The 13,612-nt window shown below is 39.4% G+C and overlaps 1 protein-coding gene and 1 pseudogene across 1 annotated transcript in view; one reads left to right on the top strand and one right to left on the bottom strand.

Annotated features, from left to right (window-relative positions):
* Positions 1–13,612, top strand: part of LOC149191961 (isocitrate dehydrogenase [NAD] regulatory subunit 1, mitochondrial-like) — a 182,003-nt gene that overhangs the window by 141,933 nt on the left and 26,458 nt on the right. The gene's annotated exons all lie outside the window — the stretch shown is intronic.
* Positions 10,827–11,626, bottom strand: LOC149191962 (uncharacterized; annotated as a pseudogene).

The raw sequence follows: 13,612 nt of genomic DNA, 5'->3' as shown, positions 1-13,612 counted from the left end.
GAGGGTTTAAGGTCTAGGTTTAAGGAGTGTGAATTGTAAAGGGGCTTCCAAAATCCTAAAATCCTTCTTGAACTTGGTTTCCCAAGTGGTTTTTAAAGAGTTGACTTTGACAAGGTATGGGACCACACATGACCAAGTGGACCTAGGTTAGGTCAAGAGTAAAGAGTTTAGCAACCAGTGATAGATTTGAATTAAACAAGGAGTAGAAGGGGATCAGAGAAGTGATTTTCACTCAAAGGTGCAAAATGATCTCTATGAGGAACTAGCCTAGGGAAACTTAGGGCAAAAACCAATGTCGAGGCTAGGGCTTGGGATATCTCACAACCACATTGTTGGAATTCCCTCAAATTTGGAGGAGGCCTAGGAGAGACACTAACGCAATAGAGGCAAAGAGATTGAAGTTTTGCTATGGGTGGTTTGTCGGGAAAATGATGCCCTAGGAGCCCTAATGTGGATAGACTTAGAATAGTGGAGAGGTGAAGAAAAATGGTTCTTTAAGTGATCACCTTTTGGTAGACCAGTGCCTAATCCTTTGGGAAGTTTTGGAGTCAAGAATAATATGAAGATGGACTTCGTTTCTAGGTCAAGGAGGCTTCAAGGACAACTTCGCTTGTCATTAGGGCAAAGGAGAGTGACCTTAAAGCTTTTACACTTCGTTTTGCAAGGTAAGATGGCTTGTCAAGATAAATTCAACCATAGAATTATCCCTAGGAGAATTCGTTCAACATACATGGCCCATACATAGAGATATGCTATATAGAAACATAATTCCACAATTTCGCAGTAAATGCATGCAACAACTAGCCCTAGTATAGTGAAAATCTCATCATCAATGTATGTGACAAAGTAAAAGAATAAATAGCATTAAATTTGTACTTACATGTAAGAGAATATCCAACCGCCAATAAAATTGCCAATCAAGAAGCTATAAGAAAAGACAATCCATACATCAAAATTCATCCATGCTCCAAAATTTCATCCACCAAGAAGGAATAGTGAAAATCTAAAGAAAGATACAAGCCCAAACCAAGTGATGATGAGAAATGAACTCTCATCATTTGTATTTATACACTCCTAATGAGTTCGATTTAACTACTTGAGCCTGCATTAGCCCCTAAAATAAAAATAATGTGCAAATAACTAGCTCTTGGTGACAAGCCCACCAAACTAGCTCATAAACAAAATGACAAGCCTCTCAAGAGGTCGAATGATCAATAATACATATCATTGGGCTCTCTAAGAGGCTTGATGAAGTCCATAAATGCCATAATGATGAATAGGAATTCCAAAAGAAATGGACAATGGATTGGCCCCTTGTTCTCCACATAATAAACTTGTGGTGCTCCCAATGGGTGTGAGGGAACACAGGTGACCTCATGGGTCTCCAAGTAAGTCGATGATGCCTGTAGACCATTTGTAAGGGCTCAGATGATGGTGTAGGTGATGCCACATCAACATACAAGTCTTGAGTCAACTGCCAGGTGCATGGTACAACTATGGGGCTGGCTAGGCAAAGGTGAACTAGGTGCATCTTCCTCATCCAATAGGTGAGTCTCGAGCAATCTCTAAACATCTTTGGGGATCCATGGATTGTTTTCTACTGTTGTGGAGGCTCATGGCTCTCGACACACCCTACATGTTTCAATGTAGCCCTTTGGAGGGTTAGGAACCCATATAGGGATACCAAACCCTAAATGGAGACCACCTGAAATCTGCATAAGATCTAGTGCGTCCCCTGGTCTTCCAGTACAACAAGTGATCAAGGAAATCGAGTAAAAGAGCTTACAAACCATGGACAATAGGGGGGGATTTCATAATGACATGCCCTTCCATAGTGGGCTTTGGCAGGTGCTAATGTCTCGAAACTCCAAATGGGGTTAAACTGTTAATTTTTGCAATTGCGGTCAAATTTCACCTTGGACAACTCAGATGACCGAGATGATGATTGCATTAGATTTCTCTTTTCGAGAGGACCAAAATTGACCTAAAGGTCACCTTATTTGGACAAGTGAAAGTTGGTTTTCGAATTTATTTATTCACTCATGTATATTGGGTTAGGTTGGCCCTAAGCACATGTTAAATTGGAAAGGTCGGCCTCAACCCCAAGTGGACCCTCATGAAAGCCTATAAATAGGAGACCTCAAGCACATTTGGACACATGGGATAAAGCCATCTTCTACTCTTCTCTTTTGTCTTGGCTCGCACAGGTCTGAGTGATGAAGTTCGCGCAAGGGTCCAAAATCACAGGGGTGAAGCTCACATTGATCTAGGGTTTTCTGATTCCTGGATGCTAGCACACAGTGGTCCTGACAATGTCCAGGGAGCCTTGAACGCTAGCACAGAGTGTTTATGGGAGCGTTTGGGAGGCTAGGGTTTCCGTAGTCCAGTTTGATCCCCAGAACACACACACAATATGGTCTTGAGAGTGTCTGGGCTGCTATAGATGCTCACACAAGAGCCTTATGAGAGCATCCAGGATTTGAGGCAGCTCTGAGTATGTTTGACCTCGGACACCCTCACCTAGTTCACCTGGGAGCATCCAGATCTGTTCTAGACGTAGTCTTCCAGTTCTGCAAAGAGCATCCAGGACTAATATAGACGCTCGCACAACTCCTCCCCTGTGTCCGAGAGTTAAAGATGAGTTATCATTCTTCAGCCATGTTCAACATTGTTCAACTCAGTGACAACAATATCTAGTAATTGACTTCAGTCAGTGACAACACAGTATAGTCATTAGAATCAGGGTTTTGATTATACGCATGATTAGATCTGTTTCATGGATATCATTGTTGTTTTGTTGCGTAGATAAAGATATGGATCATTGTACTCTCTTTTGCTGAATCATTTGATGATGATTTAAGAAGAAGATTTTTAAGGGTTTTTCCCATAGTGGGTTTTGCCCTAGTCTCAGGCCAATCATGGTGTCTCTATGTGTGTGCATGCTTTTCTTCTATTATTCCTTTATGTTTCGCTGCATTGATGATGATGATGTTGTTCTTTCTATATAATTGCATATGCCGATGAATAATGTTATAGATCTGAGTAATGTAATGATGATATGGGGTGAACTTAATGTTTTAATGAAGAAATGCAATTATCAAAGCAAAGAACAATGTAGCCCTATGAAAAATTAACATAACCAAGTATCTTATTATATGGTTTCTACTTCTAAAGGGGATTATGTCCAAGATACATCCTTTAAAGGGTGGTGGCATGTGATAACGAGATGAATGGAGTAGGGAATGAAAGGGGCGGCCCTGGGTCACATGCTGGGGTATAAGGGTTGCTAATACAAGGGAAACCCACACTTGGGTATATAATGTATAGGAGGGAGCAATCGTGGTACATGAGGTGCCCCAACCTTGATTTTTCCACGCTTCTTTATATGCCTTTTCCCTTTTATGATTTTTCTTTAATTGATTGCTCGAGGCTCAAGGGGTAACAACATGATGTGTGAGATACAGCAGTGGCTACCCCCTTTAAGGTAGGGCGGTTAATTGCCCACCAGGTGTTGGGACAATCATGGGTTCCTGAATGATAAAGGAGGCTCATCTAGGGCCTGTAGGAACCAGGGTGGTGGCCATGATGATGGGGTAGAGCTCATGTATTGGCTTTTGCCCATGTGCTCCTAGGGTAAATCTTGTCTCTCTCTTGTGCATTGTGATCTCTACTGCTTCATTGTCATTATGGTTAAATCTTGTCTCTCTCTCTTGTGCATTGTGATCTATACTGCTTCATTGTCTCTATGGTTGAATTTTTAAATGCGTAATTGCTTATTGCTACATTGGAAGTGTTAAATAAACATCTACATCATTGGAAGTAATTATCAAGTTTCAGAAATAAGTGCTTGTATAATTTGCACCCAAAAAATCAACATGGTATCAGAGCTTTGGTGAATGAAAGAGCACTGAGATAACTCTTGAAGAAGATCACTCTAGATCTACTATTAAGACTCCTCTATGGCTCCCACTATGAAATCAAAGAACAAGTTAGAAGGGGCTACAAACTATAGAGCTTGGAAAACGAGAATTGACCTAATTCTCGCAAGGGAAGATCTTTTGGAAATTTCGCAAGGCAAAGTGACTAAACCAATAGATGACATAGGAAAGAAGAAGTACAAGAAAGATGACATCACTACTATGAGCATTATTATGGACTCCAGTAAAGATCATCTCATCCCATACATCTAAAAGCTTGACACTTCAAAGAAGATGTATGATGCCTTAACTGGATTGTATATCATCAATGATATTGGCCAATGTCATGAGTTTGAGAAATGAGCTTTGTGATATTAAAATGGCAAAGAACGATACAATGGCTTCATATTTTGTAAGGATCTCTCAATTGAGAGATAAACTACAAGCAATTGATGAAATTATCTCTAATAAAGAACTTGTGACCTTAGCACTTAATGGACTACCTCAGTCATGGGATTGATTTGCATCAGATATAAGCAAAAAAAAGACTCGACAAGTTTTGAAGTACTATGGGCAACTTGCTCTCGAGAAGAATCAAGACTCATGTCTAGAGAAAGAATTCAAAAATATCAAGAAGAAGAAGGTCCTCAAGCATATGCAATGCGTTTCAAGAACGCTGGAGGAAGGAAGAAGTTTGGCTTTCAGGAGAGAAGGGATTTTGATAAAAGATCTAATCCTCAAAGAATGAAAGATATGTCAAAAATTCAATGTTACCATTGTCACAAATTTGGTCACTATAGAGACCAATGTCTTGAGAGATCAAATGACAGAAAGAAAAGAGGAAGACAACACGTTGCCACTACAGACAATGATGAAGATCCAAAGAAAGCTAAAGTTGAAGACTCAAGTAACAAATATTTCTTCTATTAAGCTGGAATCAACAACATACTTTATGTCTTAGGTTTGAAAAGGAATTTTTTCTTCCATTTCATCTTTAAAAAGATAGAGGAGATAGAGTAGCATTCATTGAGTAGTAGGATTAGGAAGGGTCTGCTAGAGTAATTGGGATTCCTTCATAGTAATTAGGATTCGTGAAGGAATGATTAAGGCTCTATTTGAAATTGCAAATGCTAAACACTATTGGCCTTTCAAAATAGATTCTTAAAGATCTAGGGGTTTACTGACTGAAAAACTCTAGGATTTGTGGACAAAACCCTAGATTGAATCATCATTTGCGTGAAGAGCATATAAGTTCTAGGGTTTTGACATTAAGATATCTAGGGCTTGTAAACCCTAGCAAAACTAAAAGGGCTTGAATAAGAGAAACCCTAGGTTTATGTACAAAACCCTAGGATGAGACATTTCCGCTGAAAGAGGAAACCCTAACTCATGCATGGAAGGAATCACATCATATGGACAAGGTTGATTTGCCTCATGGATGCAAGAAGTCTAAGATCAAGAGGGAGCTAACATCCTTCTTAAATATAAGTATTTTATATCTCTTTAATCATTACTATTGTTGATTTCACTACTAGTTAGTCTCTTGTACTTATATTCCTTTCTTGGTTGTAATCGTTCTTCCATGACCTCCTAGTGAGGATTACAGGTACATGACAAACGCTGCCTAGATTTTCGTAGCAAATGATAATATTGAAAGAACAAAGCAAAGCTTGTGACAAAAGGGCTCGTTTTGAGAGATATCATACTAGAAGAGATCTGGATTTAGAGGGAGCAGTCCGATCATCAAGATTGAAGTATTTATGCCGAACAAAAGTTAGTAGTAACTTCCAAGATGAAGTATATAACCAACTTAAGAGAAGTATAAAGCGAAACATTATCTCAGTATGAGGGATAAAACTATGATGGGACATCTTGTTAGGTACACTTCTATTAAAAACATATTTTGTGATTTTTGTTGAATAACATACTAGATGAATGTAGACACTGTCCTTGATGAAAGAAGAAGTGTACATAAGGGCTACCTCAAGACCTTGAGGTACATGAGAAATAGTTTAATGATTGAAGAAGACATTGGGCTTGGTATCTTAGATCAAAGTTGATCCTATATGATTTGTCTCTAACATATTGTTAGAAGGACTCATGTGTCAAAGGGAGCAATCATGGTAGAAAAAATGATTCTGTTATAGATTAAGAGGGAGCTTGCTGTTGAATTTGATGTGAAGGATTTTGTGTTTGATGTACTAATATTTGGGACTAGAAGTTTGGAATGATGGACAGTAAGTCCATGTCTACTCCCATTGTGAACAATTTGAGAGATTATGAGTCTGAGTAGTTGATTGGCTCCTTGATGTATTACGCTGGACATTTGCTTTGCAGTAAGTATTGAGATATCTGCATGATACTATGGTTTGAGATGTATCCCAAACAGTGAGATACAATTGCAGGATTATATTGATTTCGATTGGGGAGGGAACGCTGAAAGACAAGAAGAGTACATATGGAAGTTGCTTCAATTCTACTCTGATTTCTTGAATGAGCAGGAAGCAAAGGCAAAATATATTGCAACTTGATTTGTCAAAGCACATCGAGATCAAGTACCACTACATTTGTGACGTGGTGAAGAAGGGAGAAGTGAGGCTCCAGTATATTCCTATTGATGAGCAGGTATATGATATTCTGACAAAGCCTTTGTCTTGGGTGAAGTTTGTGTACTTGAGGGACAAGCTGGGACTTGTTGATACCAGTGTTGTGAAAATTGCGATAATATCAAAAAATCGCGATTTTTTGAGTTTGGCAATATTATCACTCGATTTTGCGAAAAAATCTTGAAAAAAAAATTCAAGTTTTTTTTTTGTTTTGTTTTGTTTTTTTTGTTTTTTTTTGTTTTTTTCTCTGATTTTTTGATGAGGAGGAGCAACAGGAGGAGGAGGTGACACAACCTACCCAGGCTACCTCTGTCACCAGTAGAGGACGTGGTCTACCTCCTGTAGCCTCCTAGTTCTTCAGCTTCTAGAGCACAGTAGAGTCCACTGCCAACTCCACCGACATCTACATCTAGAGGGAAAGGGAAAGCTATTGCATTTTCTCGCAAGAGGGCAGAGGAAATTAGTAGTATTAGACTTCAGTTATTTGGTTCATTTCATTGTATATGACATTATGACTCATGATATGAGATACATTATTATATTTTTTGTTGATATTTTGAGGCTGAGTTGAGACTCAGGAGTCAAGACGTACTATTCAGGACATGATTCACTGTTATGTGTGATGTAGCACTAGAAATGATATTAACATCTTATATATTAGTTCTTTTATCATATTTATGTGTCAATGTATTTATTTTATGTTGTAGATGCTTTAAATATTAAAAAATTGGAAAAAAATGAATATGTTTGTATTTTAAGATTTTTTTCTCGATTATTTCCCGTTTTTTACGATTTTTTCCCGAGCCGATAATATCCCGATAATGATAACTGCAACATTGGTTGATATCTCTCTGTTGATAGTGCTGGAGTCCCACCAACAGCTAAGGGGTCTCCCTGGTGTGAAGTCCCAATTAAACCTCACACCGTTTGGGATAAGAGCCCCATCCGATATGTGGGCTTGATTGCCACCATGCAATTTTCGCTCTTGGCTATCAAATGTGATGATGTCAGAGTAAGGACAAGGATGAAATGCCTGAACAATGAGACAAAGTCATCCCAAGATTGGCAAACTGCAGAAAGAGGTATAAGAAAGTTATAGAAACAATAAGAAATATGCCATGAGGAGGATAAGTATGCCATGAGGAGGATCAGTAAGACAAAACTGTCTCAGACATACATGAACAAGAACATGCAAGAGGTTAATTGCAAATTAGTTCACAATAGGTCACCAACATGGCATGGAAACAATAAGCACAGATTGAAAGCAAACACATGCAACAATGACAAACTAGTCCATAACATATTGCCTATATGAAAGCACACATACAAATACAGTGAAAATACCAGACAACCAACACAACCACTATGAGTAAGCATGGGAATCAATGCCAGAAATGAAGACTTCTTATTGATGTTGCTGTCAATCCAAGTACATGACCTGCAATTAACCAAAGCCCAACAGTGGAACATGGGATGCTCATGCCATTATCCAATGCATAACCCTAGCCTCACTATAGCTCACCCTACTAGCTTCCAAGAGCTGAGTGCCTCTAGTTCTTTGAGCAAAGATCAACTATCTACTGCTAGTCCTAGCTCTAGTGCTAAAAGGCCCCCCCCCACACCCCGCATTCCCAAATGAGGCTTGAGGGCATACTTGTAGAAATGAGGTGACTGTTCACCCACTGTGACCCTTCACCTACCTTCATGACTCTTGAACTTCCTCGCTATTCTCTCATGCTCTAATGACTATTACATGCTCAAGTGACATTTGTAGAGCTGTTGACATTATGATAGCAGAGAAGACATGAGGTGAGTACAAAGGGTTCTTGGAAACCCTAGGATAATCATTGCCAATATGTTGCTCGGTCATGAGACAAGCCTATCTTCTTGCTGTTGAACCTTGCATCCGTCAACCTTTTGATGTTGTGCCTTTGGTATGGCTAACTGGTTCCTAGAGCCTGTGTGGAACCATCTTTCTAGCTTGCAGCGTCTGTGAGAAACTCTAGCTCCTTCCATATGGTCAACGTTCTCGCTTCTTCCTTCTGCTTGCAAACAAATGATACTAGTTACACATACTTTCGAACAAAGAATGACATTAAATCACAATCAATCGATTAAAAGAAAGATATTAATTGGACCCCTGTATAGTCCCTTCTCTTGCAATGGTGTTGTCAGAGCAAGTGGCTTTGCAGGGTCTTTCTAGGCTTCCTCAGTCATGTTTTCATCTATGGGCCAACTATCATCCATAGGACAAGTGTTAAATGCAGTTTCATTGCCCCAATTTACATAGGCATTTTCGGTTCAAGGGAATGCACTAATATAGCTTTCTCTAGGAGCTCCAAAAATAAATAGCCCACTCCTCGTTGCCATAATATCTTCAATGGTATCCTGTATTCCATATCATTCCTTCCAGGTTTAATCACATCAAACCCAAACCCTAACTACTTCACTACCTTTACAAATTCACTTTGCACAATTGATGCTTTGGACAAGGGTGTGAGAATAACTTGTAAATGAGCATGAATAGTTGTCCTTAGATTCAAGTATCTTTCAAAAACGAACATTGCATTTCCATGCTTCATGTACCCTTGGCTAGTGCATAGTAGAAATTGTCTCTTATACTCATTACAAAAGATGGATATCTAGATTAGGGCTTGGCAAGCAAAACTAGCAAGCCTATGTGTATTAGGCATTCTCTTTCTCCCTTCAATCTCCTGGATGTGTCTTTCATAAGGTTTGGAGAGCGTTCCCTCAATACATATCATCAAACTCTCTGAAGCTCGCTTTTGGGCGTGAATTATTGTTTCATAAGAAGTCCTTACTTGCAATAAAAACACACATGCATGGACCATTATCTCCACTCTTGAATGTGAAATATCAACACCGATTATTAAAGAAGGCACATCTGATCTGAGAGGAAGCTGTTTCTTTTGCTCATCAATCAACAATGAACTCTGACCTCCAATTTCAATTTAACAACGTAATTAGGCCTATATTTCTTGACATGGCCTGCCAAGCAACATTAGGTCCAAACACCAAAACCCAGCTTGCATAATCTTTTTGTAGTAGCATAAAGGGGCTTGTTCTCTTGTTAGGGCATAAGCGCGAGAGGGTTACCATTCTTCTCCCTCGAGGCTACTACATGTTTCACAACACCTTCAATATTCTCATTCATCTCATTAGTAATTGTTTCATTTCCTTTGCATCAATGCACACACTTTTCATAACCTTTGAACATTTCTTCTCCAACTTAAGTGATAAGGTCATAAGGTCTTGTCGCTTGTTATAAAGTTAACAACATACTTACATTAGCTTCAAATGTTTGCGAATTGCAAACTCTGTTCTTCTCGTCTCATGGAAACGTTGTTTTTTTTCAATTCACAACATGGTCATTAGCATACTCTTTAATATAGCAGAGTACACCCATTCTTTTTATCACCGATTGCATTTTGACTTAACAAATAGGTCGTATTTCAAAGTGACTTGCAGGCTTGATGCACTGGTTGCATCGATGGGTCATAATGCTGGTCACACCTTTTCTCCATAATTCCAGAGCAGGTTTCATTTGCCAACTATGACTTGAGGGTGTGATTTACAACTTTAGCATGATCGCAAGTCGCATTTGGTTGGCGTTTGTTTCTAAACACTAGGAATTAAAAAATGCAATCTATGCCTCAGTCCAATAACATCTTGAGCCCATACTAGAGGTCGTAGATTGAGATGCGACTTATGGAGGTTGCATGATCGCAATCTGATGCAAGTCGCACTGGCCCATGACTTTCAAGAGTGATTATGTGACTTAGTGACCTTGGGAGAGGTTGCATAGTCACAATACAGTGGAGGTCACATTTTCTATCTCCTGTATAAGGTTTTGCGATGCGAATTTGCAACTTGAGGTTGCATAGTTGCAGTGGAGGCCATGTTGCATAAATCCCCAAGTTTTTCGGGTCCTGCTCTATGACTTTATGACTTGAATCTGTGAAGTGTTGCTCCGTGCTACGATCATCTACGTCCAAGCTTCATGCATTTCTTACATTTGGGGCTGGTTTGTGCGATAATCCTGTGATTGCACTGGTGTATGACTGAATCACTTCGTGCATTATAGTACCCGCAATTCATTGATCTTTTGGGAATGGTGCAATCCTTGGTGATCAACCTTACATTTAACTTTGCATACATCCCTCATCTAACGAGTAAAAACATGTGTTATCGCACATTGTATTCTCCATGACATACATTCTTTATCTCCTTGCCCAACGAAATGTGATGATGTGCTAGTCTTGACATGCCTTTTGCAGCAAGATTATACAAAAGCAGGTTCTGAAGATGCAGAATTGTGTTTTCTAATAATTCTAAACCAGGAAATTGTCCAATGTCATGCTTAGCAATTGGTGTGAACTCTTGTGTAAGTCCATATCAAACTTATAAGGATTTGAATCACCACTTGCACAAAACTCTGCGATGTAATGAGCAAGAACCAATCCTCTAAGCTTGTTCTTAGCAGCTAGTCTCCACGAATTCCTGCTCTCCCATATGGATCAAATATGCCAAGAATATTTGGTGAATTTGTTGGAAGAGCTGTGCCCCAGAGTTGTACTTGATTGTAAAATGGTATCTGTTAAGAGCCCTCTGCTAATCCTAAAGAAATATGAATCCCTTTAAGTGTCTACTTTCTCACTTGCTCTGCTTTTACAATTGGGGTATTCTCCACCACGAAAAAATTGCATCTATGTTTTAGCATTGTCAACCCGAGGAACTTTATTTCCTTTTGCGAAGGAAATAGTTTTTGGGTGTTGTTTGCCATCCACGAAAGAGAATCAACTCCCTTAACGAATGCACCTTCAAAATATTTAGGAAGAGGAAGCAAATCATCAAATGCTGCAAGCAAGGCCCCTTTAGAACTCAACTCCAGGCTCATCATCTTTTGTGCAATGAGTGGTATCCCAGCTAATGCAAGCAAGCTATTTCTATTATGTATTATAACAATAACATCAAATACCCCACGAGGTTTCATCCTTTTAGTGAGGTGCCGCATGCCATTGGATTGAATAGTTTCAATCTACTCACCCAACAAGGTGTCACAACATTGACCAAATTACTCATGCCATGTATCGGAGAATGTGCTCTTCATTTGCACTGTCTCTTCTTCCAACACTGTGTCAATATATGACCTGGCGTATGATGCCTTTGATGACTTCAACGCTGGTTTGTTATGCCTTCAGATGCCACCTCGTGTGATTGCATCTTGCCAAACCTTCAAAGTATGTCATGTCCTGCACCATGTCGCTCCAAATTCCGCACCTATGTCTTCTCCATTCCAGTCTAATCGCACCAGCAAAGGCTTGAAACTACACTTGGCATAATACCTCCGTGCAACCATTCCACATAGCATTTTGTTATTATTTCCTTGCGTTGTTGGAATGGGATATTGATATAACATATATATACCACATTCCCATAGCAGTTGGCTTAGATATAAATCTTCATAGTGCTAACTTGGTAGCTGCTCAAGTATATATATATATATATATATATATATATAAAATAACAATTTGCTTCATGCAAATGTTGGCTTGCGGTCCCATCACCCCTTTACAATCCTTGACATTCATACCCATACTTTTAAAAGTCTTTTGCCTTATGTTATATTTTATAAACATCTCTCCATCACATGGGCAGGGAATAGGACTTCTATTTGTGCCTTAATAAGAGTCTTAAGTGCGTTGCTTTTGCTGACCCTGCATAGCACAAAGTAGCCATAAGTTAGTTAAATGACATCATATAATAATGTTTATATTAAAAAAAAACCTAAGATGCATGGCAAGAATAAAGAAGCGCATGTAAGCTTCAAGGGATATGCAATGTTCCCAATGCCTTTTGACAGTGCGATATGACAAGCATTTTGTGGCATTTTGAAGGATTAGCCTTTCATGCCCCAATAAGGTCTTTTCTTCAACAATGTGGCAATCAAGCACATAAACTAACTTGATGATTGTAGGTGATGTGATATGTAATTATTTTCTCTACATGATGCGACGATAAAGTGATCAAGAGAAAACATATTAAAGCTTGGGATTACACTAAAACATAGTTGAGACTTTCGTCATGATAGTTTAGGGTTTAACAAGTGTGTAAGCAAAGTCATGCTTTCTTAAATCCTAATGCAATTGGGGAGAAGCCATTGTTCATTAACACAAGGTATCTTTAGCTTATTACAATGCTCATTTAAAGATGAAATGTAAGGGTGCGTGAGGCCTGTAATGCCTTATTAGAGCCACCACCCTCAAAACCCTAATCCATCAATGCAATATGCATCGTGTGAGGAGGGCACTGACAGGGTGTGATAGCAATTGGGTCACGAGGAATTGATCAATTCAAAACATGACCATAGCCTTTATGACCTTAGGAAAGTAGAGGGGCACCCAAAATTTTGGATATGCCCAAAAAGTTTGTGTTGTTGTAGCGGCTATAACACTCTCTTAGTGAGAGGGAGTGATGGTGATGTAACAGAGGATGGTCATTCTTCCTAGGTCAAGTGTGTTGACCTGGATTAGGAAGAATGGTCCTCAAGGACTGGTCACTCAAAAGAGTGGGTACCTTTCAGTGTTTTGGCCCGGTCACTCTATAAGAGCGGGTCCCTTTCAATGTTTTGGTTCGATTACTCTATAAGAGTGGATGCCTTTCAACATTAGGCTCAGTTACTCGTTGAGTGAGCCCATATAACATCATGGCTTGGAGTGAGACCTGTGGAATATGGTTTGGAGCGAGGCCTATGAAGTATGGCCTGGAATGGGGCTTATGGAGTTGGGACGTAGATGTCCTTTAGGGTTTGACAATGGTAATGGCAAACCCTATGGAGTGAGGATGTGGATGTCCTCCAGGGTTTGCCCAACCCTGTAAAGTTAGAACGTGGATATTCTCTAAGGTTTGGTCGTGTTGGTGATGGCAAACTTGTACTTGTCCGTATACCATGAGGTTGAGGCACTGACCAGATCATGGTGACTAGTTGATATTGATGTTGTAGCATAGGCTAGGTGTGCTAACCTGGATGATGGTACCTAGTGGATATTGATGATGTACCATAGGTTA

This window comes from Pinus tabuliformis, chromosome 2_2 (genome assembly GCF_031772625.1).
Source record: "Pinus tabuliformis cultivar Carrire ecotype Pingquan chromosome 2_2, CPIR1, whole genome shotgun sequence".
Classification (NCBI taxonomy): domain Eukaryota; kingdom Viridiplantae; phylum Streptophyta; class Pinopsida; order Pinales; family Pinaceae; genus Pinus; species Pinus tabuliformis.
This window is presented reverse-complemented; position numbering and strand designations above follow the sequence as displayed.